Source organism: Heterocephalus glaber, unplaced genomic scaffold (assembly GCF_053883595.1).
Source record: "Heterocephalus glaber isolate CG9 unplaced genomic scaffold, H.glaber_assembly_v1.0 deba00001457, whole genome shotgun sequence".
NCBI classification, from domain to species: Eukaryota; Metazoa; Chordata; class Mammalia; order Rodentia; family Bathyergidae; genus Heterocephalus; species Heterocephalus glaber.
The window spans coordinates 33,879,618-33,895,772 of record NW_028258305.1 but is presented as its reverse complement, the minus strand read 5'-3'; the positions used below and the strand labels follow the sequence as shown (position 1 = coordinate 33,895,772).

The 16,155-nt window shown below is 36.3% G+C and overlaps 1 pseudogene; it reads right to left on the bottom strand.

Moving 5' to 3' along the window:
- Positions 1–269: 269 nt before the first annotated feature.
- Positions 270–15,204, bottom strand: LOC101705461 (methionine aminopeptidase 2 pseudogene; annotated as a pseudogene).
- Positions 15,205–16,155: the final 951 nt, after the last annotated feature.

Below are 16,155 nucleotides of genomic sequence, written 5' to 3'. Positions count from 1 at the left end.
CAATATAAATATCCAAAAAGCATGACTTAGGTGTTCCAAACAAAACGTGTAGTCATTCCTAACTAATTTGAGCTGTAGAGCATTTCCTAGACAGGAAGGAGACAGGTAGCATTTGAAAGTCCTGAAAGCCTTTTCCTTGGTTAATTACATTAGACGGTTTGCCTCTGATCAAAACCAAATTCTTTTAAACATGGGTAGAATATTACACAGGTCCACTGTTAAAACAGACAGCACATTGCAAGTTAATTCTGGTATAATGTATTCCAAGAAAGCTTAGAAAATAATGGTGCTGAGGTGGCTTTGGACTGTGTTTAATAGTCCTCTCCTCTGCTGACGACTTCTTTGCAGGTGGGACGCAGCAGCATGGTGTGTTCGAACTGCATTGTGTATGACCCTTTAATGTCACACAGGGGTGGGTACGGGTCTATGATGCCCAAGTCACACAGATTCTTCAGCGCCATCAGGTATTTACTTTCTCCTAGGCAATCCAGCCATCTGCGGCAGAAGGCGAGGGTGCCAAAGTTTTCATTGATGACATTTAACGAGTGTTTTGTTCTTGGAAGCCTTATTGGCATGTGTCCAACATCAAAATTTTTCATGTAATGTGAACACTCCATGTCATCATGAACAACGCCTTTTCCTATACTACCAAAGATTTCAATGGCATACACTTCTCCTTCCTCCATCCTGGTCGCCTCCCCGCCCTTCACGATGGGCACGGTCTTCCCTGCATGTATTCTGTATGGCCCAATCAAGCGTCCATTCAGATTGCGAATTGGCTTCACTTGTTATGTCTTCCCGTCTATTTCCACTTCTACTTCGTAGGATTCCATAGCTTCCTGGATGGCCTCACCAACATCACAGAGACGAACATCAGTGCCAACACATTTTATTCCAGTATTAGTGGCATCTTTTACAGCTTTTAATAATATATCATATTTGGGATTAAAGGTGACAGTAAAAGCACAGTCAATAATCCTACCACTTATATGCGTTCCAAAGTCAGTCTTACAGATGTCATCGAACTGCAACACCGTGGTGTCGCCCGCGTTGGGCGTGTAGTGGGCGGCACAGTTATTGAGAGAACACCCAGTCGGAAAGGCCAGGCCTGTGTTCAAGCCGTTCTCTTTTATGAGCTTGCGTGAACAGTCTTCCAACTTCTCACAGATTTCTATCATTGTCATCCCAGGCTTGATCCAGCTCATAAAGTATTTTCTAACTTGTCGATGTGCTTCCGCAGCTTCTCGAAAATCATTCCAAATCTCTTCACTAGTCTGATCTAATGCTTTCTTTTCTTCACTTGTAGTTCTCGAAGCAGCTGTTGGCCAGTCCTGCGTGGGTGGGTACTCGCACTCCTGTCCCTTCGGGAACACGCCGCTGGGATACAGGTCACAGATGGTCACCGAGGGAGGGTCTGTTTGAACTTTTGGTCCTCCTCCTCCTCCTCTTCCTCCTCCTCCTCTTCCTCCTCCTCCTCCTCCTCCTCCGTTGCTCCGTCTCCATCGCCATCTCCATCTTCATCATCATCATGTTTTAATTTCTCCTCCAATGCTTGTCTTTCCAACTATTTTGCTGCCTCATCCACAGAGGCTCCTGATTCTTTATCAGGTTCCTGCTGCCCTGCAACAGCCCCCTTACTCTTCTTTTTCTTCCATTTTTTTTTCTTGGCTGCTTCCTCAGCCGTAGAAGCTGCTCCCTCTTCCCTGTCGTCTGGGTCCAGGTCGCCGTTCAGGTGGCTCCCAGAGGCCCCTGCCTCCTCCACGCTGGCCAGGATGCCAGAGAGTGCGCGAGGGAGCAAGACAGAGCGGCCAAGGAGCGGATGGATCGATCCTTCTTCTCCGTCTCCCTCCCCCACGCCGCCGGAAGTCCGGGAAAGTCTTTCTAGTCGCTGATCTGTACCTAGTGGAATTATCCTATAGTAAATATGGACCCAAAGTTTCTTTTTTTCTTTTCTACAAATTTTATCCCTCAATTTACTAGCATATTCTTAGGAAGGGTGGCTATCTGTATTTTTGAATAAAAATTGATTTCAAGGCAATTGTTCTTGAAATACATTCCAGTCATTTGTTTTCATCATGGTTCTTTTATTAATATTTTTATTTAAATCAAATTTGAATTGTTTCATTTATTTTCTTAACATGCCGTAAACAATCACTAAACATGTCCTAAAACAGTGAGTCTAAAGCCCTAGCTTTTACTCATCTGCAGGCAATATGTTTAACATTCTTTCATTTTAATCATGTACATACCACCTATAATTTGTATGTTGCTGCTTGTATATATTTTACAATTTGAGCCATACTTTCTGTTTTAATTCCTGTGACAAATGGGCTTATCAGCCCTTCTCCTTTTTTTGGTGTATGTCACTAAAGAGACATGTCAATTAAATTTAGTTGTTAATTAAAAGGTTACTCTGGGTAGATAGGTAGATATGGAACTTCACCCTGTCCAATCAGTTGCGGTCAGGAAATGGACTCCCATAATTTAGAGTCAGTTTACCAGTGACTGTAGGAAGTAGGTGATGACAATGAAGTTTAATGGATGTAAATATTCACATTCAAAACAACAGCTTCTCAGATGAAAAGTAATGAAGACATTCCTTGATAAAAATTCAAAGATCTGATGGTGATTTCATTAATCCTAAAATCACTTTGGGCTAAATTGTGGAAATCAAACACGTAAAGAGGGAAACTGTATAACTAACATATATTCCTCTATCTTAATCACTGTCTCATTGATGGGACAAAATATCTAACACCAGAAACTCAAAGGAGAAGTGGTTTATTTGGGCTTATGGTTTTTAGATGTTTCAATCCTAGTCTCGTGGCTCCAAAGCAGAAATGGCTTGGTGTAAAAGCCTGGTCAGAGGACAGCTGCTTGTCCCAAGGCAGCCAGGAGGCAGAAAACCAAGAAAAGAGCCAGGGAAGGAGATTTACCCTTCTTCATCATACTCTCAGTGACCCACCTCTTTGCATCAGGGCCCAGGTCCTAATAGTACATACAGTTATGAACTCAGTTAGTGAATCCATTGAGGAGTGTAGTGTTCCCATGATTGACTTACCTTTCACATTTATGAGAATTTTGCAGGGGACATTCTAGATATACAAGTAGTGAACATGAGGAGAAGGCACTACAATTCATGGGATATGCGGAATGGCTTTATGAAACAATAAGAGAATTACTTAACATATTTAAGCAGTTGTTATACACAAGTAAGAAAATATCAGTGTCCTGTGTTACTCTCATAGGCAGCAGTGGAGGGAGGGGCTCGGTTTTGGAACAGTGAGAAAGGTAGAAGTTTAAACACATTTAAAATGGACCAGAAAAGCTCTAGCTGTGGCCAGCAAGGGGTCAAATACTTCTCTTCCAAAGAGGCAGCACAGGCATTTCTGAATCAAGAGATTGAAAAATTGAGCTTAATGATTTGTGAATCATTTTTCAGAGTCTGAGAAATTAATTCAAAGTAGCTAAATTTTTCCACTTAAATTCATAAATCAAGTAGATTGTGCTGGGAGTGTACAAGAACAAATCTCTAAAAGTTTCATAATACTGAGTTCAAAAGGTCTTTATGATTTTCTAATTTCCCATTTTCAGCCATAATTTTCTCATTCTCTTCTGGGAGAGGAACCCTCAACATTCAAATCTCTGTAGCATAGAATTCTGTTCTACAGAGATTTTTTTATTCTTCTAGCTAAGCATGGTGAGCTTCAAGCAATTCATCAGACTTAGTAAGGACTTTGTCGGGATGGTAAATTTAAGCTGTTAACCTTTGGAAATGTGACTCTGAATGGAAGGAAAATGTCCAATATTTGGGCTGCTTTCTTAATATTTTGTAACAACATGGCCTGATAGAAGTAAGAATATAGACTTTTTAAGCCAACTCTAACATATTTCGCAGATGTTCATTATACCCAATGAGGTGTAATACAATAACACTATATCTCAGAATACAGAGCTGTGGTTAGGTGAATGGGTGGGCAGGTGATAAACAATCTCTACTTAGTAACAGTCCTCCACCCCAGACAATACAGACCTTAAAAAAATTAATTTAATTTAAGGTATACCCATTTCTGACCTTGCCATTATTTATGATATGTAGAATATTTTGATCCCTCTTAGCTCATCCCAGACAGCTTCAGGGGCATAGTTTTGGATGTGATTTTGCCTGGAGTCACTACTACTATCAAGAACTCTTGAGCTTTTAATTCTGCCCACAGCATTTTAGGAAAAAGCCCCATTATATTCTTTTTTTTTTTTGAAAATTTGGTTGCTTTAATTTTATTTATTTTGATTAATAAATAAATTCAAAGCTAATTTCTCTAAATAAAGAAAAGTAAGTTAATAAACAGGGAGAAATTTATACATGAATAACTTACACCACACTCATAATAAGGTTAATTCCTGGTAAAAGTTTTTGTTTCATTATTAATCATAGATGAAGGAAAACATGCTTTCTTCTACAGGTAACTATGTTACACCAGATGTATGTGATGTGATCAAAAGATATGGTGAATGTTTAAATAAAAATATATTACAGTAAAATACACATTGCCATTGATGCTCATCAAAATTCTCCCCATCACTTCAAACACACTTATCCCATCATTCTTGCAATTTTCTGAAGCAGTTGTGGGAGTCCTCTTTTGTGTTTTCATGAGATGTGATAAAACAACAACAACAACAACAACAACAACAACGCAGTGACTGCTGCTGCCTAGTATGACCCAATGGAAAGGGAAGCTGGTAAAAACATGGTGTATCCTCATCCACTTTATTCACCTGAACTGGCACCAAGTGACTTTTGGTTCTTCCCCCAAATCAAAATGACTATGAAAAGTAAATGTTTTGAATAGATTCAGGACATTGAGGCAGCTACAATAGTGCAACTAAAGGCATTCACAAAAGATAAATTTCAGAACTGCTTGAGAAAGTAGCACAATGATGGGATAAGTAGGTTTGATGTGAGAGGGAGTATTTTGAGGAGGATTAATGGCAAGGTGTTTTTTTACTGTAGTAGTTATTTTTTAAATTTAAATACTCACTGTAGTTTTTCAAAAATCAGATTTCACGTAACAGTCATGGTTCGTTCTGCATTGCTTATTTATTCCATACACATACATTCTGGATCGAAGTTGTCATTCATCTATAATTGTTTCTCAACCCTGACCACCACCATATACAACTTCAATAGATTTAGTATTTAGTACCATAGAGCCATGGGGGTCAAAGTATTGAAACAGGAGGAGAGGCTGAAGAGTTAAGTGAGTCTTTAAGGAATGTGTGGTCAATAAGCACATCAGAATAGTCACTACAGTCACATACAATTACCTTTAAATTAATTACATTAAATTAGCATGTTAAAAATCACACCTTGAAGTGGACAATAAGGAGTCATGCATACCTGGAAGAAGTATGATGAGAAAGAGCAGATGCAAGTAGATCTCCACCTCCACATGTGATGATATCAAGAGATTGGGGCCCGGGCTACTTTAGAAGCACTATCAAACTACACCACTCTGGGTCTTATGTGAGTTAGCCTGGGATTTTTGTCTCCCAAATCCTTTCTCTTTTTTGCTTGAGCATAATAATAAAGAGCTTTGTTTCTGTATTAGTGCTCCTCTGCCTGATTCTTCTACCCAGAGTCAGTGACGGAGGGGCAGACAACAAAGAAGTATTGAACAAATTAGATTCCCCCAATGGTAAAGCATCAATGAATGTAAGTAATAATCTGTCAGTTAAGTGGGAAGTGGAAAAGCCAAAACAAGGAGTAATCCCCAGAAGGATTCCAAATGTGGAAACAGAAAGTGCAAATCACTCTGAGTGTCCATCATAACTCTGGGAAAGCAATTCCACAAGGGAGAAAAATCTGATTTATTTTGCTAATAATTACATGATCAACCATGCCTCTGGGGAGAATTCTAATAATGAAGTTGATGTTTCTCTTAAATTCCATAGGCTAAATTTTTTTGAGTTCTTGCATATCATAGACCACAAAGTCCCTATGTAACTCAACTTTTAGCAATTCCCAACTTAATCATTTGTGTTTATCAGCCTGTCTTAGCAGACTTGTCTTGCTCTGATCAAATACAATACTTGCATACACTTTCATTATGGCTTCTTGAAGCTTGAAGTATTGTTCTAAATACTTTATCAATGTATCCTGTTGTTGAAGCTCTTTTTATTTTAAATTAAATTCCACCTCCTAGCTCATTACTTAGTATCCTTTAACCTCTCTTTGGAAAAGATAATACATTATTGGTAAAAAAAAAAAAAATCTTATGAATGTAACTTAGAAGCAACCTTTTCCATGTTATTTTTGCAGTTATAGGGATCAATTGTAGAGTTGGCATCTGCCTACCAAACTTTGCCAAAAAGTGTACTTAGTGTTTAAAGAAAGTCTGCTTTTGATAACAGAAATGAGATTGTGTTGACAGTTCTTTAATGAAGATTTCTGAAACCAATCAACGAATTGTCTTTATAACGCAGCCTTGTTAGGTAAATGCTAAGATTAATGTGCTGTGTTTAGATGTTTAAAGTGTCAACAGATTTCTATTATGCTGGTTATTTTTTCTGTGCCAAATATATGATGCTTAACATCCAGATAAAAACGGGATGTTTCAGATAAAGCAAAAGCTCATTACATTTACTTCTCAATTGATAAAAGGATGATAACTTAATAGTGCTCAATTCTATGTCCCTCACTTTATGTTCCAGCTGCCAGGAGTTGATTGTTCATTTCCAGCCATGTGACAGCTCATTAGCACTGTCACCAGAAAGGTGAGGAAGGAAGGAGGAGGAAGTGTAAATCCAGTCAGTCAACTTCATAGCTTCCTAGTGGTGATGGCAAATATTTTGGTGAAGGAAGAGTCCTAACACAAATGGGTAAAAGGAAAATTTCAGAGTACTGATGACCTTACTGTGTACACATAATGTTCTTTTGTCTGGTATCCTCCACAGCTTGGCAAGTTGTACAGCAATTTAAAATGGATATAAAAGAACTAAACATCATCTATAGTTACCCACATGGTACACCTTAGCATTATACAATTAATATTTTGTACCATTCCTATCATAAATATTCCTATTTGTTTGTTTAAAACTCAGCAAGTTTTCTATTATGTTATTCTGTGTTGTGTTATGTTTTCTATTATGTTATTTTGCTTTGTAGTAAAATCAGCTGATTTGTTCTGTGATTTCTAACAATCCAGCTAGTTATTAGAAGGATGTGATTGAATGTTTTGTTGATTGTGATAAATAACAGAGTAAAGAGTGATATGGTGACAATCAAAAACCCTCAAAATAAGATATAACAAAATTATAAATACAAATGTATCTCAGGCAAAATTTCTCCTTTCCTCTTGCATCATATTTCCACCATATAGTGAAGGCTTCATAAGCTTCAACTTGAGTTTTAGATTGTTAATATTCTAAAATAATGGTTCCTTCCAGAAAAAAGCAGGGGTAGCTATTCTATTTGCAGACAAATTGGATTTCAAGCCAAGACTGATGAAGAGAGACAAAGAAGGTCACTACATTCTGGTAAAGGGAACAATCCAAGGGGAAGAGATAAAAATCATAAATATATGTATACCAAATAACACCACACTAAAGGATATAAAACAAATATTAACAAACATGAAAAATCATATAAGTATTAATACATTTGTAATGGGGGACCTCAATACACCATTGTCACATATAGATCAACTAGATAAAATGAAATGTTAGAATTGAACCAAACTTTTGAACAAATGGACTTAGTAGATGTCTACAGAGTATTCCAACCCACAACATCAGAATACACATTCTTCTCTGCTGCACATGGGACTTTCTCCAAAATAGACCATACACTTTCTCATAGAACGTGGATAAGTAAATGCAAAGGAACTGAAATTATCCCATGCATCTTATCAGACCATAGTGCAATGAAATTGTAAATCAACAGCAAAAGAATCCACAAGAACTTCATAAACACATGGAAATTAAATAACACCCTCCTGAACAACCACTGGGTCACAAATGAAATTAAAGAAGAAATCAGACAGTTTCTACAATTAAATGATAATGACAATACAACATAATGGAAATTATGGGATGCAATGAAAATCCTATGACAGAAATTTATAGTGAATTCCCATATCAGGAAAACAGAGCACACTCAAATAAACAACTTAATGTTGAACTTCCAACTTCTAGAAAAAGAAGAGCAAGTCAAGCCCAAAGCTCATCCAAGGAAGGAAATTATAAAAATCACAGCAGAAATCAATGCAATGGAGACTAAGAAAGGAGTACAAAGAATCAATGAATCAAAGAGTTGATTCTTCGAAAGATTAAATTGACAAACCCTTGGCCAACTTATCAAAAAAAAAAAAAAAAAGGAAAGAAAAGACTCAAATCTGTGCAATTAGGAATGACAAGGGTGAAATTACAACAGACTCTGCAGAAATCCAGATCATCAATACCTACTTGGAGAAACTGTATTCTAATAAGATGGAAAAGATAGAAGAAATGGACAGATTCCTAGATACATATGAATTATCATAACTGAATCAAGAAGATATAGCAATTCTACATAAACCAATATCAGTCAATAAAGTTGGAAACAATAATTAAAAACATAACAACAAACAAAAGCCCAGGCCCTGATGGATTCACTGCTGAATTCTACAAGAATTTTAGAGAAGACCTAATGCCATTACGCCTCAAACTAGTGAAACTGAAAGGGAAAAAATACTCCCAAATTCATTCCTGGAAGCAAGCATTACCCTGATTCCAAAACCAGAGAAGGATCCAACCAAAATAGATAATTACCAGCCAATCTTCCTAATGAACATAGATGCAAAAATCCTCAATAAGATACTGGCAAATAGAATGCAGCAAATCATCAAGAAGGTTATACACCGTGATCAAGTTGGATTCATCCCAGGGATGCAGGATTGGTTGAACATACACAAAACAATAAATGTAATGCACTATATTGACACAGCCAAGGATGAAAACTATATGATTCTCTCAATAGATGCAAAAAATCATTTGATAAGGTGGAACACCCTTTCATGATTAAAAAAACCCTAAAGAAAATTGGTATCTATGGTCTTTATCTCAATCTGATAAAACCCATCTATGAAAAACCAACAGCCAACATCATACTAAATGGACAAAAACTGAAAGCTTTCACTCTAAAATGAGGAACAGGGCCAGGGATTTAGCTCAGTGGTGCTGCTGCTTGCCTCACAAATGCAAGGTCCTGAGTTTGATCCCCAGAACCAATAAATAAATAAATAAATAAATAAATAAATAAATAAATAAAATCAGGAACAAGACACGGATGTCCACTGTCACCACTCTTGTTCAATATTATTCTGGAAACACTAGCCAGAGCAATTAGACAAAGGAGAGAAATAAAAGGAGTAAGTGTAGGAAAGGAAGAAGTGAATTATCATTATTTGTGGATGAAATGATACTCTACATAGAAGTCCTCAAAAAATCCACCAAAAGACTTTTAGATTTGGTAACCAAATTCAGTGATCTAGGTGGATACAAAGTCCACACTCAAAAATCAATAGCCTTCCTGTACATGAATAACAGACTCATGGAGAGAGAAATTAGAGAAACAATCCCTTTAACCATAGCATCCAAAAAAATTAAATATCTAGGAATCAATCTGATGAAGGGAGTAAAAGATCTCTGCATTGAAAACTACAGTATTCTGAAAAAGGAGATTGAAGAGGATATCAGAAAATGGAAAACACCCCTCATTCTTGGATAGGAAGGAGCAATATAGTAAAAATGGCCATAATTACAAAATTGATATACAGATTCAATGCCATCCCAATCAAAATCCCAATAGAATATCTCACAGAATTAGAAAAAAACAATCCTAAAATTCATTTGGAACCAGAAAAGACCTAGAATAGCAATGGCAATTCTGGGCAACAAAGGCAAGGCAGGGGGTATCACAATCCTTGACTTTAAATTATGCTACAAAGCTACTGATAAAAACAGTATGATACTGGCAAAAGAACAGACCTGAAAATCAATGGACCAGAGTAGATGATGTAGAAACAACTCCAGACATACTCAGCCACCTTATCTTTGACTAAGAAGCCAAACACCTTCACTAGAAGAAAGATAGCCTCTTTAAAAAATGATGCTGGAAAAACTAGCTTTCCACATGCCAAGGACTGAAACTAGACCCATATCTTTCACTATGCATTAACATAAAATTGAAATGGATCAAAGATCTAAATATTAAAACAGAAACACTAAATCTGCTGAAAGAGAGAATAAGTAGAACACTTGAGGACATAGGAGTAGGTAAAGACTTCAGGAATGAAACCCATACTAAGGACTGAGATGTATAATGGATGCTGGGAAATGGGAAGAAAGTGTTCAGATAGGAAGAACAAGGGAGAAGCGAGGGAGAGAGAAAGGAAGGAAGGGACAAGAAAAAAGTAAGAATTGAAGAAAAAAATGGAAACAAAGCTTTTGTACATAGGGAAGGCAGGGGGCTTGAGGGAGGAATGGGATAAAATAAAATAAAATTTATTTATAAATAAATTAAATGGTTCCTAAATAGAAATTTATAATTATTTCATTCTCAAAAACTGCTGACATAAATTTTTTGTGATTCAGGTGTAATATTACTATACAGCATGAGAACAAATACATTATTCATTGTGTTCATTTCATAGTATTAAATAAAATTTATAATTTTAAAACATGTATCCACTCAATAAATTGGTAGTCTATATTTGTTACTGAAGATAATTATTTTAATAAGTAGTCCTTTATAAGCTATAGTTTGAATTTAAGTTGCTTCTTTGGTTTTTAATGTGCAACAGTATATAAAACCCTACCTAACACAAATACGTATTTTTAAATATACAAGATCACCAGAATTTGTGATATCATTTCTTAAAGCCATGCTAATTGAAAAAAAAAAAGAAATTCTTGAATTTCATACTCTTCAACTGTATTTTGATTTGGTCATTGTTTCATTTTTTATCTATTAAAAGAGAGTCTGGGCTGCAGATATGGCTCAGTGGTAGAGAATTTGTCTATTGTGAATGAGGTTCTGGTTTGATTCCTAGGTCTCCAGCAATGAAGGAAAAAAAAAAAAAGGAAGTATTTCATAAAATGATCAAATTACTATTAATGATTAAATTTAGATGAGAAAGAAATAAATCCACACTGCACTTATTGTCACAGAAGTAACTCCAAGATATTAAAATACTTATTTTTAATGAAATATGTTTTTAAAAGTAAGTCTTCCATTAAAATTTTAATATATTTTATCCAAAATAAAGTTTTCTATGTAAAAGCAAATTAAGTGTCAGGTTATATACACACATATACACAGAAACAATAGGTATTGCTGGCTTCTAATTGATAATTCAAGGATTTAGGGATTTTACTTTTCTTTCTAGATATAACTATATCCTGAAGAAATAAGAGGAATTTTTCTAGAAATAGTCATAGTAATACTTATTAGTAGTAGTAAAAGGAAACCTAGTGATATATTCCTGCAAAATATATTAATAGAATCATCATGATGAACAAACATCAATATTATCCCTTGTCTTTGTACAGCTCAGCAACAATTTGCATCTCCATGTTAGCATAGTTAGGTGGAGAGTAGTCTCTACACTGATACTTTGCTGACAATCATGCTTTAAAGCAGGGTTTAGTAGACTTTTTATATAAAGGACTAAACAGCATATATCAGTCTTCTGAGTTCTGTGGTCTCTGTTATTACTGCAGCTCTGTTATTGAAGTGTGGAAGCAGCCAGTGACAACACATAAGCAAATACATGTACTTGTGTTCTGGAACATTTATTTATGAAAAGAAATGGTATGATAGTGGGTCAGATTTGGCCTACAGGTAGTAGTTAGCCAGCTCCTTGTTTTAACGTCCCTACATTAGACACTACTCATATCTCTTATGGATATTAGACTCTGTTTGGAACTTAACTGTGTCCCAAAGCATTATCAGTATTATAATAGCACTTTAAAGCTCATTAATTTGTAGAATAAGAGAAACAGTTGGTAATAGTGATGTAACTCATCAGATTTGCATGGTTTGAAAATATGTCATGCTAAAATGAAGCCTGTGATTATTTTGAACTCCTTAGAAGGAACTGTATAAGCTGATATGGTTACAACAAAGGCCTAGTCTCCAAAATATCTGTCAATTCACATCTCACTTGAAATCAGAGTGCATTGTTAATTGACTTATTTTGAAACTTGAGGACTCTTTATTCTGATAACTTAAAATAACATCCTATGGAACCAGGTGACACTATGGTGATGTGAAGGGTCTCTCTTGGTCTCACATTCCATGATCCTGTGCAATGAACTTTCAAAGTTTTTGTTCAATGTGACTGAACTTCAGGGTAGGAAGAGGGAACTCTCTATTTTTAGAGACTCAGTAATTGCCTCCTACACATCATGATTATTATGATGCTTTTTAGGGTCTTAACTTGTAGTAGCTAAATTTTATGAAGCTCTTGATTGCATTTTTTCTTCATTCTAAATGGTTTGAGAACATCTGTCTATAACACTTTGAAAAGCATTTCAAAGAAAATAGTTTAATTTTTGATTTTTTTTAGCTCTTCTAGATGTCAATATTCATTTTGTTATGTGTTCAGCTCCTTTGGATGATTTTTTAAATTGTTCTTTTTACTTTAAATTTGGAAATTATCAAACAAATAAAAGTTGAGGAAATGCTCTCCTACCCATTGTATTCAACAATGAGCAACAATTCAATAATCATTTTTTGAAGCTTTATATCTCCTCTATTTACACTTTGGATAGGCTAGAGAAATTAAAGTGTATCTTTGTTAAGTGTATCACATGCTTCACCTACAAAGGGTTTATTATCATCTTAACTGATATAACATTTTAAAAGTAACCATTGTCAAATATCACAATATTCAAAATTCCTCAGTATTATCTAATATACAATCTGCATTCACATTTCCAAGGCTGCTTTAAAAGTTAATCTTAAAAGATTAAACAGTTGTTTGTTCAAGGTAAGATAGAGATACTGTTTTAATATATCCTTATTAAGGTTTATAGACCACTTTTTCTGAAAAAGAGAAAGAAGTTAGGAATAGGATAACATACTGTTTTCAAAGTCTTTCATCTAAGCATGACAAAAATATGCAAGTATTTACCCTAAGAAATTGGAAATATCTGATGAAAAATAGGGATATTTATTCCAAGGATAGGAGCAAAATAAATGAACTCAGCAATTTATATGCTTGCCCATGGCTTTTGGCATACCTCCAAAAGCATGAGTCCCAAAGCCTAAAGGAAAGGTAAGGCCTCCTGGTCTGCCCTGAGCCTAGGATTCTGAGTTTATTTCATGTCTCCCACATGATAATTTAGAAATTCTGTGTTTGAAATTAAAGTGATCCTTCCCTCATTATAATTTCTCCTAAAATTGAAAAAAAAATTAACTATCTTAGTCACTTTCCTTGTGACCAGGACACAATATCCAATACCCACAACTTAAAGGAGGAAAGGTTTGTTAGGGTTTACAGTTTAGTTCACATGTGACAAGTTCCAAGACAGAATGGCATGGCAAAGAGGTATAGTGAAGAAAATGCTGCTTATATCATGGCAGCAATGAAATAGAGAAAAAAGGGAGGAACCAGGGAAAGTGATATAACTTGCAGGTCATACCTCCAGTGACTTACTTCCTCCTACCAGACCTCATCTCTTAATACCACATCAGCTATATTGCCCCAGTAATTCAATCACATTTTTAAACTCCCATTTATAAGTGAATGAGGCCTTTGGGGAAGATGCTTGATCTAAACCATACCATTCTATCCTTGAGCCCTAAGACTCATGTGTGTCTCTTTATGCATTTAGTACATCACTAAGAGTTACCAAATTTTTAACTATTTCATCATTGCTAAAAACTCAAGTCCATGGTCTCCTTCGACATTCAAGGCAAACTCTTGGCTGTGTGCCCTTGTGAAAATCAAAAAGAAAGTTAAACAGTGCTGATATACAATGGCACAGGGTAAACATCTCCATTTAGAAAGGGAGGAATATGGAGATAGAACCCAATGGGACCAAAGAAAGACCAAAACTCAGCATAGCAAACATTAAATCCTTGTAGCTTTGTGTCCAGGTCCCAGGCCAAAGATGTGACCTTTGAATGGCTGACATAGCCAGCACCTATGGCATTTCCTGTTACTTCCCTCATGGGTTCTCTCTTCTGTGGCTTTGATCATTTCCTATGGCTTTCTTCAGATGTTGCATATTCCTGGCTTCTCCAAATTCCTGGGGTCCCTACTGTACTTTTGACTTCACTCTCACAGCTTTACACACCACTCTTTCAAGGATACACTATCTGGCCTGCTGAACACTTCTGAAATTGGGGTGGAAGTCTCCCTGACTCCATAACTCTTGCATTTTGCATGACTGTAAAACCAGGACCTCATAGAAGATGACAAGGTTTGCTACCAGCTCTAGCAGTAGCTGGGCCCCCTTAAATTATGGGTATAGCTTACTTTAGAGTGCCTGCATGGCTGAGCATTGTGAACCAAATCTTGTGAGCCAGTTTCCTAGGTGGCCCTTTTTAAATAAGGTGCCCTGGGGCTCTCTTAAAGCAAAATCTTTTACTTTTGCACTTTTGAGCCTGCAAAGTGTAAGATCTTGCTGGTTTTGAGCATGCCCTCAAGGTGTCCTTCCTATTGTCCTAATGTAAAGTACTTGGATTCTTGTTAATGCTAATCTTTTCAGCAATCAAGCTCTTGGCTAAAATTTTACAAATCTCAACTTTACAAGGGCTTCTTTTCTAGTGAAAATGAAAACTTTTAAAATCACTTAGCTGTTCAGTATGCTCTGGATTCTCAATATGGAGCTAAGAGCTCCTAACAGGCCTGAATTATGGGCTGGCTTAAAATTTTCTCCACCAGATTAATAACTCTGCTGATCTTAATCTCAGATTCCATCAAAGTATCAGGTTATGGGCCAAATGTAGAGAGATTTTTTTTGCCAGAGCATAACACACATGGTTTTGAGGGCATTTGTCAAGGGAATCTTTGTCCAAACTGACACCTACTGAAACTGGTCTTTACCTTTTGCATTTTTCTCACCATTCTGATCTTCTGAGCTCTGACCAGAATCTCCCAACAGAATCTTCCACTTGGTTTTTAGCATTCTTATAGTTTCTCTAGCTGACATCTTCAAACATTTCCATCCTCCCACAAACCACTTCCAAAGGCTGCTAAACTACATAGTCATGTAGTCATAGCAACAACTCCATTTCTTTGGTACCAAAGTCTGTCTTAGTTCCTTTATTAGTAAGACACAAAATCCAACACCCAAAATTTAAAGGAGGAGAAGTTTAATTGAGTTCATGGTTTAGTCTACTACAGAATGGCATGAAAGAAGGGCACAGTGGAGGACAAAAAGATTCTAATATCGTGGTGTCCAGAGAGCAAAGATTGAAGTGAGGAGTTGGGGAAGGAAATGTACCCTTTCAGGTATCCAGTGACCCAGTTCCTCCCACAAGGCTCCTCTTTCTTACTACCCATCAACTATGTTGTTCAGATACTTCAATCACCTTCCCACAGCCCTATGTGAACATGAGGCCTTTGGGGGATGTTCTTCATCCAAAGCACAACACTTACTGTGGTATGCTTTTCATCATCTGTAAGAATTTCTTCTGCGATGTTCAAAATTTCTAAGTAATTTAAAAAAGAATAGTAAGATAAAATGAGAAAATAGTAACATAGCAATAGAATAGAAAACAGAACAGATAGAGGAAGTAGTGTTCTCCATTAAAACTCATGGGAGGGGCTGGGGATGTAGCTCAGTGATGGTGCTACCCCTGCCTTACAAGCACACAGTCCTGAGTTCAATCCCCCTTACTGCAAAAAACAAAACAAAATAAAACAAAACTCATGGGAAAAATGAAGAAATATACACAGCAGTAAACTCTGAACTTTGGCTTTTATGCCATTTCTGAAGAAAGAAATAGCAAAAATGTGTAATAGGGATTAGTAATGGGTTTAGATGCAGGTTAATAGGTGTACAAGAATTAACAAATCTTGAGGTGGAGATGGTGGCAGGGAATTAGTCATTTGTCACAAAGAAAAGTACTATTATTACAAGGTTTAAGCATTTAATTGT